General features: G+C 45.0%; 1 protein-coding gene across 2 annotated transcripts in view; it reads left to right on the top strand.

Annotated features, from left to right (window-relative positions):
• Positions 1-9,422: 9,422 nt before the first annotated feature.
• CORO1B (coronin 1B) overlaps positions 9,423-25,145 on the top strand; it is a 219,571-nt gene continuing 203,848 nt past the window's right edge. Inside the window, exon 1 of one of the 2 annotated variants that reach the window (XM_078659251.1) lies at positions 9,423-9,761. The gene's annotated coding sequence lies outside the window, so the exon portion shown is untranslated. Of the gene's footprint in view, positions 9,762-11,502; positions 11,643-25,145 lie in introns of those variants that run through there. The other variant, XM_078659259.1, reaches the window with a different exon arrangement.

The raw sequence follows: 25,145 nt of genomic DNA, 5'->3' as shown, positions 1-25,145 counted from the left end.
GGTCATTGCAGGCGGGCCAGGTCTAGAACAAGGTACCACTCTGCTATTGAGGCCATTGGAAACACGCACTACCGCTTTTCATTAGCGCAATCAATGTTTTTTTAAAAAAAGTTTTATTGCTACATGTTGCTCTTTTGGCTGTATTTTTTCGCATACTTGCTCCATAAAAGATTACCCCACTCACCTGCTGCTTTAGCGGGACTCTTAGATTCCCTACCTAACTCTTCAGCGCCATCTTAGGGGTCGGAAGGGACATTTGCGGGCGCCATTTTGGGGAGCGTTCTAGTGGAGAGGCGGCCACGATCGTCAGCAACTTAAGGCGGTCATTGCAGGCGGGCCAGGTCTAGAACAAGGTACCACTCTGCTATTAAGGCCATTGGAAACACGCACTACCGCTTTTAATTAGCGCAATCAATGTTTTTTTTAAAAAAGTTTTATCGCTACATGTTGCTCTTTTTACTTATTTTTTTTGCATACTTGCACCATAAAAGATTACCCCACTCACCTGTTGCTTTAGCGGGACTCTTAGATTCCCTACCTAACTCTTCAGCACCATCTTAAGGGTTGGAAGGGACATTTGCGGGCGCCATTTTGGGGAGCGTTCTAGTGGCAAGGCGGCCACGATCGTCAGCTACTTAAACCTGTCAATGCAAGCGCACAACGCGCGCGCACAGTGGGCGTGCCAGAGGCAAGCGCGTCTGTTCCCGTCCGCGACCTGCCGGGACCAGGGGCCAAAACCCCTGGCCCCTGCATGGCATATACCAGGGTCGAGCTTCTGACTTTGAATCATGGTAATATACAGCTTAGCCATGAAATCACCATGGATCTACGACGGGAAGGATTGTTTAAACCCTACCACACCCTCCGGAGCCGTGTGAGTAACAGAAGGGATCCCGCAGAGAGCCTTAATTTTGCGCTACTTAATACTCGCTCTCTGCAAAAACATAACTTAGAGATCTTTTCAGTATTACAGGAGGGGGAACTAGATATCATGGGATTTACTGAAACTTGGCTTGAGGAGTCTTCCACTCCCGATCTGGTGGCCTCTCTACCTGCTAATTTGTCAGCCATTTGCAAAAACCGAGCAAGTCTTATGAAAGGAAGAGGAGTTGCATTCTTATACAACAGCTGCTTGAAAGCAGAAAGAATTTGTGCAGAGAGTCTGGAGGGTGCTGAGGTGCTTGGGGTTAAATTCCATGCTGGTGCTGAATGCTTGGTAATACTCCTGATTTACCGACCCCCACGTACCTCACCAGATTTCATGGACTCCTTTGTGGAATTGGTACACGACTTTCGGTCAGGTCATAAAAGATTGATGGTTATGGGGGACTTTAACTTTCATTGGGAGAAGTCTCCCAAAGAATGCTCATCAGGTAGGCTTCCTGGGTTTTCAGATAGACTCCCTGTCATCATAATCACTTCTCCCTCCTGCGAAGGTGAAAACCATCAAGAGGGAACTGAAGACGACGTTGTCGAAACAGATGGTATCTTTTAGATCCCTAGCCAGGATTATGGGGTTGCTAGCGTCTTCGATTCAAGCAATTTCCCCAGGTCCACTTCACTACAGGGTTCTTCAAAGCCACTTCCGGATCCAGACCAGCCCCAGGACCACGCTACGCGACACCCTCATCTACAGACCACATGGACCTCTCGCCAAGTCCGCAACCGTCATCGCCGAGCTCGCAATACCCGATCGGCACCTGTGATGGGGCCTTCTTGGCGGAGATCTTTTTTTATTTTAGCCGTTTAGTGCAGTGCAAGGGAGGGCCCTAGTGAGTGTAGTTGTATAAATGTGAAATGTGTGGGGCTAAAACAGGAATTAGTGGTCCACCCAAAACAACTTTAATGAATGTGGTCACTATCCTGATTAAAAACAATAATGCGTGCACACCTGTTCTAAGGTTGCAGGGTTTTGCGCTAGAAAATCAGGCCAACATGTTTCTTGCCTTGTGTCAGGTAGACGGCAACTCTTCAGGACCGATGTGTGATCAATCTACACTTTTTGGTGGTGGTCTGTTTAGTGAAACAATTAGTGACCACCAATACAGCACCCTAAAAGTGGTACCTGTAGATCTACACCATTACCTGTAAAAAGAAGGATCATAATAGTTAGTGAGTCATACATCAATCATCTACAATTCAACAATGATGGTGTAGCACTGCAATTCAAACGTGCGCAAACATGCATGCTTCATACTCAAGTGTCTGTGACCATGCGTAAGGCGTTCTAAAATTTCTAAAGTAACAGTAGCTGTCAAATAAACACATTGTGTGTGGAGCACGTAATACAACTCATCCAGTTCGGGTCAGCAATATGTAACAACGTGTACCGGCAGGTGTGGACCCAGTAAGGTGCAGTGTCCTAATGGATGAAGAGGTTAAAAAGGGGGAATAGGAAGTCAGTATGCTGGTTAAAGTTGCCTGCAGGCAGTTACTGGTCAATGGTTAAAAAAAAAAACATGGGACCAGGAAGGTGTAGGTCCCCTTGCAACAAAACTAAGCCTTGATTCTGTGACATCAGGCTGCCTGGTTGTTATTGGTATGAAAATTCTCACGGGTGTCCCTGCGGCACGTCCACAGGATCCACTCGGCATCCACACTGGGATGTTGAGAAGAAACAACTGTGTGCACTGCCGGTCCTAACGCCGGGTTTGCCACCAGCTAACAGACTTAGGTTACTATGTCGCACTCCATTGATTACCCTGCTTTTCCTCACAATGGCAAACTATGTGTAGAAAAATGTTTAAAGGTTTATGAGGAACGTAACTTGACACATAGGGCTGACCCCTTGGGCCCCTTGCTTCTGGCGATCCAGAAGCCTTTCCACCCTGTGTCAGCTGCTACCTTGGCACGTTTGGTTCTCTGGGTCATGTCTGAAGCAAGGTTTGACATTTCTATGTATGGGGCTCATTCTAACAGAGGTGCTAGGGCCTCCAAACCCTTTGTTGTGGGCTCTAGATTAGAGGACATTCTTAGAGCTGCAGACTTGTCGTCTGATTGCATATTTAAGATTTTTTATTAGAAACCTATTTGTGCATGCATCCTCTATGTTTGTTGGTGAGTTTTGAACCAGCATAATCGGAGCCTCTGGTCCTGATAGAATAGAAAATGTTCTAGCATATTGCAACAAGTATTTTAGATTCTATTAAGGACACGGAGGCGAGGATTATCCCACCCATTGGGACAGGTACGTTTTATATATCTAGACTGTCATGATTTCATATGGCCAAGGTCATAAAAGAAACCACTTTGGATTGATATTTACTCGTCACACCATTAATACACAACTCACTCCAAAACAATTAATTTACAGTGGACAAGAGGGATGTAAACAAAAAAGATAACAAATCTAAAAAGTACAAATTTATTCATTGTTAAAAAGCATATATGTCATGGTGCATACAATACATAATATTCAAATAACCTGGCTAGGCAACAGTATTCAGACCATATGGTCTATAGTAGACTGTAATCTTTGTTCTTTAAAAAGACACACACATATATATACCTACATAAAAAGGAAAAAATATATAAAGAAAATTTACAGGGACCTAATAAAAAGGAAAAAATATTTCCTATTACTAAAGAAAACTAATAAACCATATAAGGATCAATTGTAACAGCTGTGAATAATTCATACAAATGCTGAAGTTTGATTCAATTGTCACCACAGATTTTATAAAGTTTTCTTATTCAAGCATATTAGTTTCTTTAGTAATTTGCAAATGGTTTAAGATACCATCCTAACGTACACATTTTTTTTTTTTCACAATGACAGTAGAGTCTCCCGTATTCAGAAGTGAAACATTCGGTTTCGATATGGAACACATACGGTGTGCTGACCTGGCAGCAGCATCTTTTTCGTGATTCTAGTGCTGCACAGCAACTGAGGTTGGGACTGTCGTACTGCTCGAGCTGTTACTGATGGTCTGCGGACTCCTGACAGTGTGAATGTGAGCAATACTGCTACCACCGTGCCGGTGGTAGTATCATGGGTTTCTTTGCTCGCCTGCCTCCTTGCTATCTATCACATGTTCCTGTGGCTGCTTGGAGTTACGTGAGCGCCCTCAGTGTCCGGAGCATGGCACGTGCCTAATGACTAGTGCATACAATGGAGCGCTATTTTTGTGCCAATAACTGCCCGTAGAAAAATATTCTTGTACTGTGCCGGCCTCTTGCATCACACTTGTTCTGAACATGGAAGAGCTTATCCCTAACACCAGGCAAGCCCCATCATACCTGCTGTTCAGGGAGTTTATGAAAAGGCTTCTCTTCAAGAGCACTTTAGGCAAACTGTATTTCCGACCTGGTCAGCATTTTGTTGTTTTAGAGTCAATGCACTTGATACACTGAAAGGTTGTCTCCAAGTGCATAGAGGGCATTAATTGTGTTTTTTCCTGCCTGCGACCATCAGGCCTTTCATGGCAATCGCGGGCAGGAAGAGCAGCTTTGGCACCCTTTCCCTAAATAGACTAATTTGCCTTCCTAAAGTTCCTCTACCATAGACGTGACAGTGTTGTGCTGGCTACTGAGGGGGACAGGGTTTTAAACTGGGGAACTAATTTAGGTGACCCCTACTTTAAATGAGGAAGGCAGTGCTTAATTTGTAAAATAATAAATGCCAGGGCCCTGACCAGGAGGCCACTGAGCAGTCCTGCCAAGTATCACGCATCAGTTGTGACTCTAACACATTTCAGTGTGGTGTCCCGCTTCACCACACTGAAATGCATTGACACACATTTTTAATACTACTCTGAAACTCGCCTACGCCAGGGTGCTAGAGCGTGCGACGGTGACAGCTGTGTGCGGGTCAGTTGCTCCCCGCTGCAGACTCGCTTGCCAGCAGCTGGCTCAGACAGTTAATAAACAGTTAAAGATCTGTCTGCTCAGCTCTGGCTGAGAATGCTACAATGTTACAATCTGCACGCCGCATTTAATTCACCGTCCCATCCGCAGCGCGCCTCTCAATCACTGACTGACACTCACTGCCAGATTAGACTTGACGGACCCGGGCGGGACCTGCCCTCAGCTCAGCAGAGGTTGCTTACGGCTGTGCCATGGCGCCGCGGTGGGGAGGATTATTCGGATGTGACCTCACGTCCTGGAACACACGAAGTGAGGTCGTCAGAAGCGGAGGGAGACTCGAGGCTAAGAGAGACAGTGATTCGAGTGCTGCCTCAGCCTGCGCATAAATTAATAAATACTCCAGGCTGCGACGTGGTTGAACCCGCCCGGTACCATCATGGTGATTGCTGACATGGTAAAGGTCGCTCACTGCGCAAATCTCCTTGGTTTTCTAATTTCAATTACTTTTTGGAGAGCCTCAGTCTATGGTTACAGCTATAGTTACTGCATTCATTGCAGTCTGGAAAAGTTGAGGTCAGTCCCTTAAAGCGGAGGATCGATTCCAACGACCCACCCCGCCCATTCAACAGCGGCATCCGAGTCCCGATGTGAGGTTCCAAAGCTGTGCTTTCCTGTTACAAGCTATTGATTTCAGGTAAGATTGTCACCTGGCAGCCTCACGGAACACTCTGGTTCGTTTGTAGTGCAACACGCATGGTAGTGATTGAATTGCAGAATCATGGTTTCTGAAATTATCCTAAAAAGAAGGCTTAATGGTTAAATAGTTGGCGTTTATAAACTTGTTTGCTGTGAATTGATTTTGACAAGTGTTATTGAAAGCAACACCAGTACGATACGTGTTGCCTGATATATGGATCTGCAGTGTGAAATAACTGTGCTTTCTGAGGCTGAGGTTTGCTCTGTTGTTTAAAATGCATCTGTGTGTCAGTATTTGCTGCTGCAGCTTTAGGTCTGCAGTGGGAGTGACACCTGTTGGCTTTGGGGAATGCACATCTTTGGGCACTGGAGTCTGGGCCGGCTTTAGATAAGCACTTAAGCTTGCTCTTATGCTTGTTCACATATCAGGTAGAGCAGACTTCTTGGCACAGTAGACAAATGTGTAAGAGCCAGGGAGAAGGGAGAATAATACATATCTGCAATCATATCTGTGCCCTTTTGGGGAACAGAAAGCGACGAGCAGCAGAGGTAGTACCTGCGTGAACGTGTCAGCATCTTTAAATCACAACCCTGAATGAAGAGCAGTTACAGGGTTCGAGGTTCTGCCGCGGGTTGTAGCGGAGTCCAGTCAGACTCCAGGCGTTGGGCATGGTAGGCAAGATTGACAGGACACCCCTCTGTGAGCTAGATCTCTGTCCTAGGTACACTGCCCCACAAAGCACTCTGGTTGGTATTAGAACCTGTGATTTGCAGGCTCTAAAGCCCTGCGGTCCAAAGTTGCACCAACATCGCTGTGATAGGGGAATTACCCCACTAAGCACTCTAGTTGGTATTAAAACCTGTGATTTTCGGGCCCCACGTCCTTGCATCCTAGAGTTGCAAAAAGAAAAATGTTTTAAGCACTCCACTGAACACTCTGGCTAGTATTAGAACGTGTGATTCTCAAGATATACAAATCTATAGTCTATAATAACCTCCAGTGAACTAACCGTCCGGGTATTGGTGACCTAGTGCCTACAGCAGTCTCCAATATTTGCATCAAACTAACTGTGGTTTCCCACTCACATTTCAACCTCCAACTTTGATTTATAATATTTTTCACTTGCTATGTTCTTTCGTTTCCCTTTTCTCTCTTTTAAACATGGTTTCCTTGTCTGTAATCTCTCATTTCATGTATTTGTATTATATGTGATTTGTATCTCTTTTTGCTGTTTCATTTTGCCATTATTTTCTGTTCTCTAGCTCGGTTCCCTTTGTGTTTTCTTCGCCATCATCTTTTTCCATCTCTTAACCTTGGTATATGTATCTATAATTGACTTTTAATTCATGTTGTTTTGCCCTTTCTCTCATTATTTGCTGCCGTTTTCAAGCTCTGAAAATTACTACACTAATTTCATTTACTTTATTATATTTTTCTGCCATTCCTTGCTGCGCTCATTCTTTCATTTACCCCGTCTCTTTCCATTGTATTTCCTCCTCCCGTCTCTCCATTCTGCTCCTTTGTATGTAACTTGACCTGTCCGTGATTTGTCACGGACGTTAGTGGTGTATGTACAGCAGTTCTCGAATTGTAGAGAACACAAACATGGACAGGAGTGCCACAAAATAAGCTTGGAAGAATATGACAGCAGACAAATAGCTGGGTCAGTGCAAGTAACCCATATGGACATCTCTTCCCACACACTCAAGATTTCAGGGTTTGCTCTTCATACTCAATAGAGATGCCCTGGAGACCAAAGTTAGAGTCCAGAGTCTGCAACTGTGGTGCACTTCTTCACAAGCTCTTTTACTTCAATAAACCAGCAATGTGGCATTCATTTATCACTATGTGGCCCTCCTGCGAAGTTACAGCACATCCGTTTCTGGTAGTTTGCTGCAGTTTTAAGATGATCTTCTAGCTTCTTGTTGCTCAAACTGGTGTAATTTCTGATATTTATATGTTTCCCATGTCTTCATTGGTTGATTTTGCTTGCAAGAAAAGTGTCACCAATAGTTGTTGAATGTCACTCATAAATAGACTGAAATTATGAAAACGTCACATATAAGCAATCTGAAACCTTGCCAGCTATGCCACTGCTGCTTGCATCACCCATCAACTGTCTTTGCTGCCAAAACGATTACTAACCATCTCTCTCGCCAGCAAGTGAGACTGTTCAGATTATTGAAATCTCGGTTTGATTTATTGTTTCTCTGCATCCCCGCACGGCAACGGGTGTCAGACCTCGGCTGTGGTGCCCAGTACAGGAGCATGGGAGCATTTAGACCAGGGATCATGTGTGTACAGCAGTGGTGAAAGGAGGTGCAAATACTGAAGATGCTCCTCCTTTTGACTGTCTAGCTCCTTTTCCCCTCTTGTTCTTCCTCCGTTGGGTCGGCTCCCTGGTTTTCTTTGGACTTGGCCCTCGCAACTTTTGGACTGTAACTCGTCTGTACCCCGCCATTTTGGGACCCTCTACTGTTGTCGCTCTTGCCCTGGGTGCACCTTGCCATATTGAGATGGTTTGCATCGATGCCCACGACGCGGGTCCGCCATTTTGTTGATTCTTGTTCTTTCCTTTGGTCCCTTGGATTCCATCCTGCTGACCTTCAGACATTTCTCTTACGCTGGACTGCATTATCTCTTTCTCCCCCTCAGGTACCCCTCTCTCCTCTCACCAATCTCAGCCTCCAACTCTTCTCCGCCACATACCGCTCTCTACCCTTTTTTATTTTAAATTTTTTTAAAAATGTATTTCTCTTTTCACTGTGTAAATATGCGATATATACTTGTACAAGCCTAATCGCTGGTAAAATGGAATCCTGAGAAAATCTACTATTTGTATATATGTAGTAGACCTTTGTACTCTACCATTCCTATGTGATTCTTAGAGTTTATCCATTTGTATCTCTTCCTTGAGTGACTTTACAACTTTTACAGTTGCATTTTTTTCTATTTGTATCTCTTCCCTGTGTGACTTTACAACTTGTACATTTGCAAAAAATGTTCTTGTTTGTATCTTTTATGTAACTCATGTAATCTTAAATCCTTATGTATGGCAACTTGTTCTTTTGTTAAGCGCTCTGACACCTTCGGGTAATGTTCGCGCTATAGAAAATCCGCATTAAATAAATAAATACAAATAGTAGCTGAATGTCACACATAAGCAATCTGAAACCTTGTCAGCTCTGAAACCCGCCGTGCCCACACTGGCCCCAGCCCGGCTCTCAGCCCCACAGGCCTGTCACCGCGCAACAAGCCAGCGCGCGCTGCAGGCGCTGGGGAGGAGCACGAGACGTCACGCTAAGACAGAAAGGCGCGGCACCATCCTCTTCCGGTCAGGCACTTCCGGGTCACGCCTTCAAGCCCCCGGCAGTGCTTCCTGCATGCATCATGGGGAGCGTAGTGTCATGCGTTCTTGTTGAACCGTTGCTGCGTTTACACGGCGTCCGTTGTAAATCGTTTAAAAAAGATGTCATATACACATCCCTTCCACAGCTGAGTTACAATAATGAACAACCCTTGGCAGTTTCGCTGTTGGTCCTGCCTTCGCCCACCCCTTCAAAAGGCTGAGGGGGGTGGATGAGTTATTGCTTAAGGGCAGGTCTGTGCAATGCCCGGTGCACACATCACAGGCCCGCAGTCTGCCTGGGCCTGCCCTGGCATGTGTCCCTCCCCAGCCAGCCTGCCTCCCTTCTCTGGACCGCCCTCCTCTCCAACGCGCCCCCCTTTGGCCTGTCCTTCCTCAGATTGCTGCTTTGCCTGGCGTCTGCCTGGACCTCCTCCCCAGACTGCCTGGACATTTCCCTGATCCTGCCCCTTCTCCTCTGTCATTCCCCGGGCCTGGCCTCTCATACGCCAGTTTCCCCCGCCTGAGCTTGCCCCCTCCGCCTGGTCCTACCTCTCGCCGCCCGCCCCTCCCACGGCAGGCCCAGCCTCCCCTGCAGGCACATTCCTCTCTCCCCGCCTGCTGCTGGAGACGTAGCCACTTCCTCATCTCTTGCTTCCTAGCCAAGGTGGCCATCGCTGGGAGGGGCCCGCCTGCCTGTCTGAGGATCCCCACCCCTGCAGCCCCCCTCGGCACCACAAGCGGGGACCTCCAGCGCCCCCTCATCAGCAGCAGCCGAGCAGCCCCCTCGCCAGCACCGGTGGGGCTCCCAGCAGCTCTCTCAGGAAGCAGAGCCTGACGTAGTCCCTGAGTGCCCGCCACTCCCTCCTCCTAACTTCAGCAGCACCCCACCCGGGACAGGAACAGACGGAAGTAAGTGAAAATGTGGGGAGAAGGGCCCTATGCCACTCCTTGCCCCCTTTGCAAACCAAAAGTTTCCTACAACTTTTAAAACCGCATTCTCCCCCACACGACTGTTAAAATAATGTATGTCACATTTAACTGTACATCTTTGTGTGTTTTCAACATGTGGCCTCTGGGCTCAGTCTGATCATGTTGTCATTGTTTATGCACCGAAAGGCTCTATGAACTGCACAGATTGTCACCGGCGCTCCCCGGGCTGTTGGAATCTGCCCGGAAGCCTTGCTCTGGTGTGTATGATGGGGTGCGGTGCTGGGCGAGAGGGCAGTTATTGGGAGGAGTCCACTATCAAATGCCTCTTAAGAGCAGAGACCCCTGTAAAAAAGGTAAATTCATGTATAGATTAGTGGGGGGTTTCTGAAACGCCAGGTCTAAGATGGTGGCGGTGGTGGAGCTATACGACCGTAAGGTCACATGCAATTTGATGGCAAATTGGGTGCACCAGAGTATGGTGGTGTTCTGGCGATAAGGTATCTGAGTGTGGAATATGTCGGATTGGGGGCCTTGTCGGGGGTAATAAGCGCTACATAAATAAATACAAATGCATGGTAGAGCTTAGAGGTGGGGTGATAAAGGGGAGTGGTCAGGAGCAGCAAGTGGGGAGAGATATAGAGAAGGGTGGAGTGATGGGTCTCCTGGTACTTGTCAATCTTTCCAGGCCCATGATTGACTCCGATTTTGTTATTCATCCACGTGCTTGCTGTAACCCCCCCACCCCCATTTTACGTTTTCGCCCCCTTTTCATGGTTTATATATGCACTGCTCCCAGTTGTCTGCTCTGTGCTCCTCCGCGTGTCTGCCCAGCTTGATTATTCAGTAGACTTTGTATTTCTCTCGGTCCATGTCTGGCATGATTTTCCTACTTTGAATCTCCACCTTCTTACTTGCTCTGCTTTATCCTTCTTCGCGTGCTCTCAACCCCACTATTTTGAAGAGCTTTAGTTCATGTCTGACGTGAATAGTTTACCCAGGTGTTTTTTGTTTGCCTTATGTTCTAATATGTATCACCGAACATTTATTAAACGGGGAGGAACAAAACAATAAGTACCAGAATCCAGTGCATGGCTGGTGAGGGTTCAGGTCACAGAAGGGACTACGTCCTGCCTTTTGTCTTAACAGTTATTGGGTGTCTGGATAGTTCATCATGCCTCCCATAGTCTGATCGAGTTTCCCATAATGTTACCTCATATGTGGCATCCTATATCTCAACCTCATTCATATAGTGTGAAAAACAATCTTTGATGATTTCTCCGCGGGCACGCTTGTGATTGGTGTGTGCAAAGATATTCTCCCTGAAAGTCATGGCTGGAGCTTATGTTTGACTTCAAAAACTGTCCAGCACCCCTACTGTACTCTGTCTTTCACAGGCCTGAATACAACCTTCAGTATCCTGGTTTAGTGAAGTATTGTTGGCAGTGTAGGCACTTCTGTGATCAAGCGTACTAGCCTAAGTTAGTCTACTCTGGTAGTAGTATATTTTATAGGTGATGTGCTTGCATCCCTGTTATTACAGGTTCAGATAGAACCTCTTAATGAACTAGATACTGTTGACTTGTGATACCTGCAGGAAGCATGTAGAACGTAACCTAACGTGTATCTGTAGAGCGCACATTCACCCAAGGGTGTCTCGGGGCTGATTAACCGCTGTTTATTTTTACCCAACTCAATGGTTCTCATTTTATTGACCTTAAAGGGATGAAAGGCTGAGTAGACCCACCGAGATTTGAACCTGTGGCCATGAGGTTGAACATAGGACCCTACAGTGGACGCATTAGTCCACTAAGCCACCAGAGCCTGGTAGAGCTGTTACTACTTCCATTTTCTGCCCTTCAGGTACGCAAACAGGTGGGCAGTTCACTGGGAGGTTAATGGAAAGCCTAATGCATATACTGTGCACTTGCCCACAACTTTTGAATTTAAGGAAACTATATTTACGCCTGATTTTTAAGTATGCAAAAATAAGATGCACCCCAGCGGCTGTCAAGTAATGTTTTATGCTTACAGTTAATTGATTTATTGTGAAAATATTGAAATTCTTAGACCATGCCTATAAAATTTGAGGGTCTTGTGCTAGCTAATCTTACTCATATTTCATATCTTATAATCTTAAACCATATGGTATATTTTATCTGTTTTGATAACATGTATACATACTAGTAAATCTACTCTGTTATTTTTATTGTAATCCGTGTGAGTAATAAAGTAAAAATCAATTAACCTAACCAGGCGGTTAGTTGATTGTTCAGGGTGGCATATGGCTTTAGGGTACCTATGTTGAATACCCTCTCAGCAAGAAACCCTTCCTTGCCAAAGATAAAATTGTGACATTTGGGAAATTCAACATGCATTGCTATATGTTGAGAAAAAGACACCTGCCATACCAACTTATTTGTTATATATGCCATGTGTGTCAAGTGGAATTTAATGAACAGAACAAATTTGATTTTGTCATCCCTGATATCATCCTTGTAGGCAAATAATACATTCTCCGGTAGATCTAGAATGAAGTATTTTGTGAGGCCTCTAGCCTCTCTATAAAGGGTGACATACTCAACTTGTGCACAGCTCAAAACTGTCTCATATCAAGGTGTTATCCTAGGGTGAGATTGTACCTTGCATTGTAATGGATATTCTGGCTATCAGGAAGACTAGATCTACAAACATTGTCTCAACTTTGCAAGCCATTGGACGCTGGTAAAGGCCCAGGATGCAGCTCTCTAGGCTGACAAGCAATGGATTATAGCTTCTCGCTGATTTCTCACCAGTAATGTCCCACAACAGTTAACCAGAAAATCCCAGAACGTGTTTGTCGTCCCCTCCAGGACGTCTTGTGTAGGATGTTAAAACTGTACATATTGGAGCTTGGCGTTGCAGGAGATTTTGTACGGATAAGCTAACCGTTTCTCACATTCTTTCCAGGAGCACGGCCTATATATGTCTCCCGTTTGCCTCTCACCAGACCCACTGGGTTACCAGCATGGGAGTGAATCGAGCTCCTGAGCCATGACATTGAAACTTTTTCCATTACCAAAGGTGCTCATAGCGTCTGTACTAGGGAGTGAGCTTGGAGCTCTGTGTTTGTTATGCCCCAGAGTGAGTGGAGTGCAAGGCTGAGATGCAAATGTGTCAAACTGCCCTGCGTGCAACCCACACCCTAGTATATCCAGTGGGATAAGTTGGTCACCTGTGAAATTCATTTCTGATTTTCACCACGATTCTGAAGCCCTTTTAGGAGTCCCTGGAGCTGGGAAGGATCTTCAGTGATATCACAGGGGCATATGTGACAACCTGTGGTGCAGTTCTCAGTGCTCTTCAAATCTATTCCCAGTAATGGATTATAGTCTCTGGACAATGTAAACGTATGCAGAAGTAGTTTCAGCAATTTATCCTTGATGGCAAGCGTGTCCATACGCCTTGCTCTGATTGCCCGTGGCCACCCAGTCGATGGGTGACCCATTGAATTTTGGCCTTATTCCCCTGGCCTATAGGAAGCTTTAAAGTAGCCACAGTAACTCTGCACCTGCTGCTATTCAAGATCCGGTTTCCCACCATTTCGTCTTACTTAAAAAACGGATTTTTCAGATGCTAGAATTTGTAGTATAAACTGTGCAAAATGTGACATAGTAGCGTTCCCAGGAAAGTTTGGGGCTTTTCTCAACTCCGCACAAAATAAGGTTTTCCGGATTCTGTTTAATCTTCCCCAGAATGCGCCATCTTCTCAGATTAAACTTGAATTTGGTTTGAATAACCAAAAATTAACACAAAAAGGTTTTCTCGTTACATATGTCACTACGAAGGTTCTCCTCTAAGAACGTAATTAATAAACAAATACGAAGGACGTGGCATAAAGACAAAGTAGAATTCAGTAAAAGAAGTCACGCTAGGACAATTATTGATTCTTACAAGCAACCTCGTCCACAGATCTATTTAACAACATTACTTGGATCTTTGTATAAAAATAAGTTATTTCACCTACGATTTGGCTTATGTTGAACATTGGAATACATCCCGAAATGGCAACCGAAACCACAGGATAACAAGTGCAGACTATGCCATTTACATGAAGAAAGCCTGACACACATTTTATTGATCTGTCCCATTCTACTAACTGAACGCAAGATACTACTGAAAAGAATGCTTAATCTGTAATGGTGCTGGCACGGATAGCTCTGTTTTATATTTTCAAATTATCTGCATGTAGCGAGACTGTGGGATTCTAAGCGGATGCCCCATCCCTGCCCTAGTTTTTGAAGTGTGGCAGCCATCGGCTTCATTGCTAGGGCAACTAACTAAGGTGCAAGTAGGCTCCCCATGCGATTTATTTGTTTATTTTTATGGTGCCAAATTTTACCTTTGACATCCGCCTTAGTTGCAATATTCTGACCCGCCAGAACGTTACACACCCCAACCCAATCTCCTATGTATATCAAACATATATTGCCATCCAATAGTATCAAAGGCATTTTCCACATCTAATACCAGGCACACAGTTGGGTCAGACTGATGGGTCAGCATCTAGAAGTAGGTCCAGTCTCCTTTTGTTGAGAGAAGTGCTCCTGCCATACTAGCTTTCTTGCCACATGGGTTCTAGATAACCTGCCCACTGATGCTGTGGGAATGGTTCACCAAGAGACTGGTGGGCTCCTGGAATGCTCCTCTGTGCTGCCTCCGGCTACGGGAAATACTCTCCTCAGCAGTGACAAACATAGCTGTATCACCAGGATAATCAAGTCCGTGGTCTTGTGTCCTTTGATGAATCTTGTTTGCCAGTCTGTGGATGATGGCTGTGGCATATTTGTGTGCGGAGAGCTTAGCTTTGAATTCTTAGAAGCAAGGGGCACACTGAAAGAGATTCTCTCCACAGGGCTGTCCTTCAGGGGCTCCCGCTAGTGTCCTAGCAGTGGTTAGAAATTCTGCCTGACCAGCATATCACCGAGCCTGAGGAAGTGGTATGTATCTGGTTTTAGACTCGCTCGTATTCCTCTAAAAGCATTACGAAATCAGCACATTTGCCCAAGAAGGTTGGACCAAGAGCCCCACGGAAGATTTCCTGTGTAGTTCAAGCCCTTTTGAACTTTGCAAGTGGGTAAACATATCTTGTAATTTTTTTCCTTTTTAAACATTTTTTATTTATACTTTCAGAATGTTAATCTTTTCTTTAGTGTCTATTCTACACACACGCGTGCGGCACACCTCACTGCTGCAGAAAAGGCCTGGCACATTTTCCAATTAAATCTCTAAACTACCCTGTCCGCTTGGCTTTGAGTTAAGTACAAGGCCTCAGACCGAATTTAACCTGCTAAGATAGTAGCCCTAATCCACTTTTTAGGCGCCACTTCATATATTAAGGAGAGACACTTTCACATCATGTTTTCCATTAATGGAAAAATGCAGACCTAAGTTTCACGTTGTAATATGCGTTTAAAACTACCCAGTCCCTAATATTGTACTGTTCTCTGTTATCGTTGTGCGTCTCCAGTATCTTTTAAAAATAAAAATGATTTTCTAAACGCATTAAACTCTTATTGACTTCCTCTGAGGCCCAGTATGACCTTTCTATCCCACCTGATGATATCCTAGCCTGTCTTTTCTGAAACCCCTCTCTTCCAGTGCTTTCTTGTCTCTCAACAAACTCACTCTCCTCTCTTTCGCCTATTTTATGAATACCCATGAGAATCGATTCACAACACAATAGGAACCCTGGGTCTACAAGAAAGGAAAAAGCTGATGCTAATGGGGTGTCCCTTTTATGGCACGGTTTCCCTCTTAACAAAAAAAACATTCCTGAGCTCCTCCCTCTCAGTGAGGGGTTTGTAGGACGCACTATGACTAGGTTAATAGTGCGAGGAGACTGCCCTATGATGAAGCATGCCACCCTCGGGTGGGTGAGGGAAACTATCCTGTGAAAGGGACACAGCATTAGCATCAACTTTTCCCTTTCTTGTAGACCCAGGGTTCCTATAGTGTTGTGAATCGTTTTTTTATGGGGACACAGCCTGTGTTGCTCTCTAAACCCCCTTGTGCCGTTCCTTGTTGTTTGGGTGCTTCGCCAACTGAACAAACAGATTGACAATATGAATCTACTAGACCATCACCAATCAGGCTTTAGAAAAGGCTATAGAACCGAAACTGCAATCCTCAACATTGTGGATGACATCCGCAACTCCCTTGATTCAGACCATTGTTGCCTACTCATCCTCCTAGAACTGTCAGCAGCCTTTGACACGGTAGACCACAGGCTGCTCATCAAGGTCCTCAAAGAGCGGGTAGGTGCCGACGAGGTGGTCCTTCAATGGTTCTCCTTCTTCTTCTTTCAGAATCGCTTCCAAAGAGTTAAAATCAAATCCTTCACATCCGACCCTCTCTCCGTGACCAGAGGTGTCCCCAAGGATCCGTTCTATCCCCTCAACTGTTCAACATATATATGGCACCCCTCACCACCATACTAAAAAAAAACAACATCCCTTTCCATCTCAATGCAGATGATACCCAAATCTACCTGGAAACCTCCTCGTTTAATGACATTCTAAGACTCAACAACATTCTCAGAGAAGTCCAAGACTGGCTAGCAACGAACCACCTTAAGCTCTACCTCAACAGCGCACCCTGATCGTCTGATCTCTACCTCAACGTCGCACCTTAGGTGCTCAACACAATTTTTAATCTCTGAACACGTATGATTCAATTTTGCTTTATCGTTCTGTACTTGTCTTCTCTCCATCCTTTGTAAAGCGCTCCGATTCCCTCGGGTCTGGCCAGCGCTATAGAAAACTTCTAAATAAATAATTGTGTACCCATGACAGCCTATATGAAGTTGCAGAAAATAAAGGTGATTCAGACCGTCAAATCTTTTTTTCCAGCTGTAGATGGTTGGGTGGTCCACCCCTCCACTTGCTGCGGCTTCATCCATGATTAGATGTAGAGGCCCCAACCCACAAGGTTATAAGAGAACATTACCTGAGCCTGTGGTACACAACTTATTACCTTTTAGAGAGACTACTTCCCCACTCCTGCATGGAAATATGTGACCGAGGTTACATGTAGTTAACTGCGTTAAACTCCCAAGCTTCCCACATGTAAAGAATCTGGGCCTCCGATGTGATTTCCAAGTTTCCAACCTGTGGTTCATGCACTCTAGACATAGGTACACTCCTGCAACTGAGTGGAACTCGGGGGAGCTTCTTTGGCTGGATGTTTCCACCCAGTAAATGAAGGTTCTGCAACCAAGGCAAGACTGCCTCCATCTGAGGCATTTCGATAGCCCACCATTTGCTTTGAAGTACGTGCGCTTGCCCCGAGTGAGAGCAGAAAATGTATTTTGGATTCTCTGCCTCATAAACAAAAGCTGACAAGGACCGCGTTTTGGATTCTTTCAGAAGCTAGGCTCCCACCACAGGTCTATACAGCTCCTCCGGTTCAGCATCCTCTATCTAGGCCCTTGTAGACGTGGCTGGAAGAAACAATGCGATGCTGAAACCCCCTCCCCCCCTTCTAATTGACCTTCTAGGCTGTCTGTCTTTCAGGGAGCGCTTACAACTGCACTGTAGTAGCGAGACCACTCATTTCTCTAGGAAACCCATTTCCTTTGTGTTAGGTCCTGTCCACCAACCCCACTCGGAGAATCTGAGCTCTGCATCATCAGAGGAACTTTCCACGGACATAGGGTGAAGATACAGAACCGAGACCTGTGTTATCACATAAGGCGCTGCAGGGTAACAACGACCGTGCTCTAAAAAGCTAAAATATAAATTGTGCTATGTTATGACCAAGGTTCCTCGTACGGAGGGCCGTGGAAATATGCGACCTACAACCGCCAAATTATTCGTCAGGATTCACTATATATAATGTAAACGAGGCAAATTATGAGGCATAATGCATCCGTTTCTGCGGCCGTAATATTTTGCAAGCATACGTTAATGGTGTCTGGAGGGAAATGTCACCTCATTAATACTAGACTCACAACTGAATTCTGCAATTCAGAGGTGACTAGCTAATGTTTGCAAAGTAACTGCCCACGAACAGTTCCAGATGTGGTGCTTTTTGTGTTTATTTTTTTATTATGTGTGTTGGGGGGTTACATTATACTTACATGGAAAACGCAGTGGAAATGGAATCAGGTCCCAGTGTCTCTGACCATATGGCACAGCTTCATGGGCATTAGTTATTTATTTTTGGAGCGGAGCTCAGAAGTTTGTAAGTCACTGCGTTTATACCTCTGTTACTTTGGCAGACCACTTTGAAACGACTTCCATTTTTATGCCCCAGCATGACCCGGAAGTAGATTATCTTGCTATTGTGAAACAATTCAACGCAACACACCATGCACTGTACAACAGTCTCTTTTACACCGCTTAAGCACAGTACCTTCCCAGTGCTGTGTGTGCCTGTCCAGGCCTCGGAGACCACTGTCATAAAGTATGGCACATGTGCACATGTACACAAAGAATAGTGTTCTTTGTTTCTCTTTTTACGTTTTAAATGTGAAAATAGATTCCGAATATATTTCGCCTGTACTTTACACGTTGTGATTCATTTTAGAATAAATCATATTAGCAAAACATGGGAAAGATATCTTTCCCCGCAAAGAGGGAATTCCTTGCTCGGTGTCATTTGCCGAGCGTAGATCTTGGTGTGAACACTGCGGAGGACCAGCCCCCAGCCAGGAGTCTTGGGGTACGAGTACCCTCACATTCCCACCGCGGGCGCACCTGGGAAACGAGCTCCGTTATAACACACTGAGCTAACGTGTGTGTGGGCGGGGGTCTAAGGAGGAATCGAGAGCAATCGCATGGAAAGAGGAGAAAACATGTTTAGTCTCCGCATCAAATACTTGTTTAGTACAGAAATGACACCAACGTCGGTCTCGTGCTCGTGTCTTTAAATAATACTGCAAAATCTCTCAAAGTGGGATGTGTTTGGGGGTTCCCAAAGCCGAGCCAAACCAGCATCCCTCCAATCTGTACCCTCAAAGTGTCAAGAAGGTCAGGGGCCCAAGGTCGAAGTTCCACTTTGAGACCTTGCAGGGGCCTGAAACCGAGGACACACAGGGCCGTGCTGGTTTCAGAGGTTCAGGCAGCCCGAACTCTTCAACAGTGACATGAACAGCACACCCTGCGTCCCAGCAGAGTTGTAGACAAGGATCCGGCCATTGGGTGTACCACTGTATGCAGGCGAGGCCAGAGGTTGGATGGGTTTGAGTACATTTGAACAGTGGTATTAAAAGCACTCGAGTAACACCCTTGAACTTCTCAAAAAGCATCTAAATCACGAATTAACAATGCAGTGTAAAACGTGACCTGCAGAGGAAAAGTACAAAGCAAACAAAACATTTACTTGACACTCCAGTAAACAAACATTGGCTCGACAGAGGTGGATTTCATTTTTGTAGACAGACTTGGCTGAAATCCTGCTGTGGGAGGGTGGCCCTCACCCCCACAGGTCCTGAAATGCTCCACTGCTCATGAAGTGTGCGCCATGCGCCCAGACTTGTCAGGGTGATGCTAACATGCTTAGGTGGTGCCCATAGATTGTGTTCTCTGCTAGGCATTGGTACAGGCAGAGGTAGGAAGTGAGCTTTCCACGAGGGTATAGCTCATTCCGAGCCTGGTAAACAGCAGGATTCCAGAAGCGTTCTGATTTGTAATGGAAGAGTACCACCGTTTGTAAATGCTACTCACTGCCCCAGGAATCGGCACAGATTTCAGTGTTTTTATTCCTTGAAAATTAAATGGAGCCCAATATTACATATAAAACATTTGTGTACATTAGATCTAATCATACTGTACGTAGCCCTACAGTTCGCCATACTCCTACATTATAAAATATAACTGTTTATAAGTGACTTTCATTACTCTGGTGGTGTCCGACAGGGACGTCGCTCCTGGTGGGGTTTTACATTTCCATCTATCTTATCTTGAAGAACTGAACTTAAATAAATCTATCCTGTTTATACACCTGGCTCAAGGACTTTCTATTTACTACAATAACACTTGGAGACAACATTGTTAAATTATCCCTAATTTTAAACACCAAATACAGAGACCAGCATGCGGGTGGTAAGGGGAGTGGGACAATACAAGTACAATATCCTAACGCCTAGCGGTACAAAAAAAGCATGAAGGCATGATTCAAAACAATAACCGATATTCACTAATTTTCAAAGCAGTACATGGTAATAAGGTTCAGACAGATAGGTGCGACTACCCACCATAGTCTGTTCTAGGCTGAAACGCCTACTGGGTCGGCGTCCAAGGCTCCGTTAGTTTTTTTTATGTCTCGTTACCCACAACGTATGCGCTGTTGCTCTGAAAGGTATTGTTTACAGTGAATGGCTTGTAGCCCACGCACTACTTACCATTTGTTTGCTTTATTGTCCTTCTTCTGTGCTGCCTCCTAATTGGCCAGTGTGTGTTGGGTGTAACTTCTTTTTCTTTCTGTGGAGCACGGTCAAAGTACACATTGCTTCCTCTTGATTAGTGTCCGTCCACTGATCGCACTGTGATTGACTTATTATTTCTTCCCCCTCCCACCCACTTCTTCTCTGTGTAGCTTGTTCCCCGTCCGCCCACCCCTTTTCGGTGTTGCTTTTCCCCCCCATCCCATCTCGTGTTGCTTCTTACTCCTCCCACGGACCCCCATGTCTGTGTTGCTTCTTCTCCTTATTTCGTGTTGCTTGTGACTCCTTCCCCGTGTTGCTTCTTTCCCTGCGTTGCTTCTTTTCACTTCTACAGACCACCCCTTCTCCGTGTTGCTTCTTCCCCCCTACCCACCCTTTCTCCTTGTTGTGGCACCAGTGCCTGACGCTTCATGGCGCTTATTTTCTAACTTTACTTTTAGGCAAGCTGCACTATCACGCTTCTGTACATGTCTGAAAGACATTAGAAAAACCAATAGCTCTCGCATAGGTGAGAACTTTTGGCTTTGCTAATGCTTGTCTCAGCTGCGACTCAAGGTATTTACAGGCTGCCAAGAGCAGTAGAAGAAGGGCGTTTTAACCATGTGAACCGCTTTCAGCTGAGCAGGAAACAATAATGAGGCATGACGACCGAGCAAGATCATGTCTATTCAGTTTAGATCTTGCCTTCCCTTTTGTATAGTGCGGCACAAGTCGGGGAAGTCATCTTTCAAAATCTGACCTCTCTTCTTCCCTATAGCCATACAGATTAACTTTCTCGTGGCATATCCTGTACCCCAGCAAGAGAAGCACCCTCTCCAGAATAGAGAGCGCTGGCACTTGTAGGCGTATTAACCACCTTCAGAACCTCACTGGTAACTGGGGTGGAAGGGACTCCAGAAAAATTACTTTATTGAGAAAGCACTTCCCTTGTGACTACATCTTCTAGTTACGCGCTTCTCATGAGTGCACTTAGAAGCCTTCTCAACATTTTTCAACACACAGATTTGGACTCAAGGTTTTTCAGGGAGGTAATGGCACAGTACATGTTGACTACTGTGATTTGTTTTCCACACCCTAGCGTCCAATGTTGGCTGCCTTTGCCCACAGTTCTATAGTGCAGACTCGTACTTTGCTTCTGATCATCCATCACTCGATTTTGAATCCTACCAGATGCATTTTGGAAATCTTTCAAAACCTCCATCATCTTGATCTCTACCTGATGCGGAGAGCTTTTGCAGGTTGAGGTTCTTTGGATTTGAGTAGGCCTGGGTGTAGTTCGTGGAGTTTTGCTACGTTGAACTCCACGAAGTTAAAAAAAAAAACTCTGCAAAGTTCCGCGAGTGGCAGAGTGCAGTGTGAACTGCAGTTTGGGCTCGTATTCCTGCCGCTTGGGTAGAAATTCTACCTGAGCGGCAGCACGCACTTGCGAACTTACTGTTCGTGATCGCGAGCGGGGAAAAAACTCCGTTGCACTTCACAAAGCGGAGTTTTCTGCACCCTGCAAGCTCCGCAGAGTGCAGAAATCTCTGCGAACGGAGCAAAATTCACCGCCCATGCCTAGATTTGAGTCTCGGAGTCATCCAATCAGCCCGCTTGGACCTCAAAGTGAAGATACCTCTTTTCTCCCTGTGCCTTCTCAGCTTGTCTCTTTTGGAAATATATGTAATGCTTACAGTGTCAGTTAATCTCCAGGTCCTATCGGATCTGTTGTCAGGTTAGGGGGGATGAATGGCCATGTGCGGTGAAAGTCAACCTTGAATGAATGAAAACCTATAAGGCACATACTCTTTGTGTGTTACGGAGCTCGGAAGTTAATAGCAGGGCAAGCTAGCAGAAAAGCCAGATCTTGAGCCTTTGGAAACCTTCATGTGCATGGCTTCTGAACATAAGCTAAGAGGGAGAGAGTTCCATAGCTTTGGGGCAAGGTAGAAGTAAGGTCTGTCCCGAAGTCTTGCACAGATCATGTGTGCAAATATTAACCGGAAAGCATAAAGAGTGCAGTTTTCGGCAGGTATGTTCAGAAAATTCTGGTTTGGTGTGAAACTTACTTCTGAGTTGTAAAAAGCCTTTTGGCAGAGGCACCGGTCTGTAAAAATAAATCGTTTCTGCAATGGCAACCAATGGAGCTGCTTCTGATAAGGAGAATTCGAAAATGGGGTGTCTTAGTTGGGAGCTGGATGCATGCGTCTGTATTAGCTGTATCTGGGGTGGAGAGATTTTTGGCAGTCCCAGATATAACGAGTTCTGATAATTGGTCCCTGGACTAAATGGTGCCTCCAACCATTGAACACCATGTATCATTGAAAATAATGGGATCGCTTTGTGTAGTATACACAGATGAGAGAAGCACGTAGCTCTAATAGTGTTATGCTGTTCCTTAAAGAAAAGAACCACATCAAAGATAATGTAATGGTTTTTAGCTGACTCACTTGGAACATTGCCTAGCGCGAGTGGCCACCAAGTGGAGGATCGATCAAAGAGACCCGTCGAAAGAGCAATAGCTGTTTCATCACTGTTCAGTGTCAGTGAATGTTGTTTCCTCCAGGACGCTACACTCCGCAGACAGTTCTGGAAATTTTCAGGGGTTGCCGTGGATTTGTTTGCAAATGAGACCTATTATCTGTGTATCAACTGTATACGGCATCACTGAGAAATCGTGCTGATGTATGAGACACGTAAGCGGAGTCCTAGCCATGTCAAACAAGGTGGGCCTCAGTGATGCGCCCTACAGAGCTCTACAAATTAGGAGCTCACATTTTGCGCAGTACGGTTTCATGGTGACTGCTTTGTTGTGGTTAGAGAGGAAGAATCTGACCCGTGATTTGCCTATGGATCCAATTAAGTGAAGCCAGTCGCAGCTGATCAAGGGAGGTAGTATCAAAAGCTGCACTTAATTCTAAGAGGGTAAGAGCTGTGCTTCCTCCTTGATCAAGTAAGATACAAATATCATCTGTGATTGCAAGGAGTAAGGCCTTCATGTCGCGTAGAGCCAAAACCCTCCTTGAGTTGCATCCAGGATATTGTTGCCGTCTTTAAAAGAAGACAATTGCATAGTCACTTCTCCTTGAACAATTTTAGCAAGCTAGGGAAGGATTAAAATACGGCGTAAATTACTTCTTATTGTTGGGTCAGGATTGGATTTTATCATCGAAGGGGCAATCATGGCTGTCGTCTATATATTGTGCCAGGGGGTCATAGCCTATTCTAGTGAGGCACTGATAAGGGATAGAAGTTCTGGAAAAGCAGAATCACATGCCAGCGGGAAGATGTGTTAGGCAGGGATCGACAGAAGAGCCTGATTTCACCCTCATATGGACATTTTTCGAGCATTGAAGTGAACTGGCTGGAAGCTGGTGAGGATAGGTAACTGTGCTATTAACAACGTTTCTAGAGTATTGCATGCCAGTGCCATCCTTACCAGGAGAGTGATACGGTTTGAGAATTTTTATATTTAATATGAGAGGAAGAATCATAAAGTAACTGAAATGAAGGTACAGGTGCAAGAAGGTGTGGTGGGCAAAATGTTTTTTTTTACAATTTTGAAGACTTCTGTAATGGAATTATCTGTTGCTGGAATTGCGAAGGCATAATGATTAATTATATGATGGTTTTATAGACTCTAATGTAACAGGTTGTAGGCTACATGCTGGATTGCAGTGTACCCAGGTCGCCACAGCCTTTCCTGCATTTTGCAGCACAAACTGTTCATTGTACCATGGCGCCACAGGAGATGATCTGTGGGGCCCAAGTGTTTATATTGGCGCAACTCAATCGAAAGATGATGTGATTCAGATATTGAAGACTAATACATTCAAATTCAGATCTTTGTGACTTTGTTCAGGAGTAGAAAGATATTCAAGTGCTGCATTCTACTGAGTGTCACAAATTTTAGTCCATTGACGACCCTTCGCTGCTTGTGTATTTACAAAGCTCTTATTTTCAGAGGTAGACATGATCTGAATATAAAATGGCACTCGCTTTTAATCGCTCCAAGATAGATCGATAGGGGTAGTAGTAGGCTTTGCTACTGATACATAAAAGAGCTGGTTTTAAATTCCTTTGCTATGCACATAAGGCCTTGTATAACACTGGTCCTGAAATTCTACAGGCCAGAGTAGGATTTTATCAACCATCTTGCAACCTAAGATCCCGAGATCCAGCTTTAGCAAAAACAATTTGAATAAAGAAAGCTAGAACAGGAGGTCACTTCTTCTCGCATCAGGGTGCAGCCCACTGGAATCTGTTACTCCTGGAGCTCAGCCTTACGGAGAACCATTTATGGTTTAGAAAAGAACTGAAAACCTAGTTATTTTCAAGTTATTGCTTTTCTGCACATGATATCTCTTGAGGTTCTTTCGGCCACAAGGCATGGTTATACCGAAGCCGGAGAAGGCCCTGAGCTGAATACTTGATAGGACCTCATTAGTCTTGGGTTACACTTGGCTAATAAACATAAATTGCAATCATCATAAGTATTTGTTTTTGCTCCATGTCTTGAACAGATGTTCTCCTGGGTGTAGCTGGAAGGTCAGGTAACAGCCGTTCAGGTACTTCCAGAACTCTCTAGGTAGGGTGCCTCAAGGCACCAAAAGATCTTTCTCCCAAATGAACAATTTCATCCCAAAATTGTTTTCTTGGCTTGCCACAATAATTGTGACTGGCAACAGAGCATTCCCCATGAAGCAGCAATACTGTGTTCATACATATTATATGTCCTCCTTGACATTTGAATTAACCTAATTAAAGGGCGACTATTGCATCTGGCAATCAAAAATTTGTCTGGCCCATAAACTTCTACCCAAGGTAACAGGTGCCTCTGAGAGCAGAAGCACTTGGGTGGTATTGCTGTTTCTGCTGATATTGTTGACACAAAGCTGCAAATTAGTTAGGTTGCACTACAGTTCTCCAATGATGGCAGTCCACCGTTTCTTTTACTTTGT

Source organism: Lissotriton helveticus, chromosome 1_1, assembly GCF_964261635.1.
Source record: "Lissotriton helveticus chromosome 1_1, aLisHel1.1, whole genome shotgun sequence".
Lineage (NCBI taxonomy): Eukaryota > Metazoa > Chordata > Amphibia > Caudata > Salamandridae > Lissotriton > Lissotriton helveticus.
Note: the sequence above shows the minus strand (reverse complement) of the source record. Positions and strands in the feature narration are given on the sequence as shown.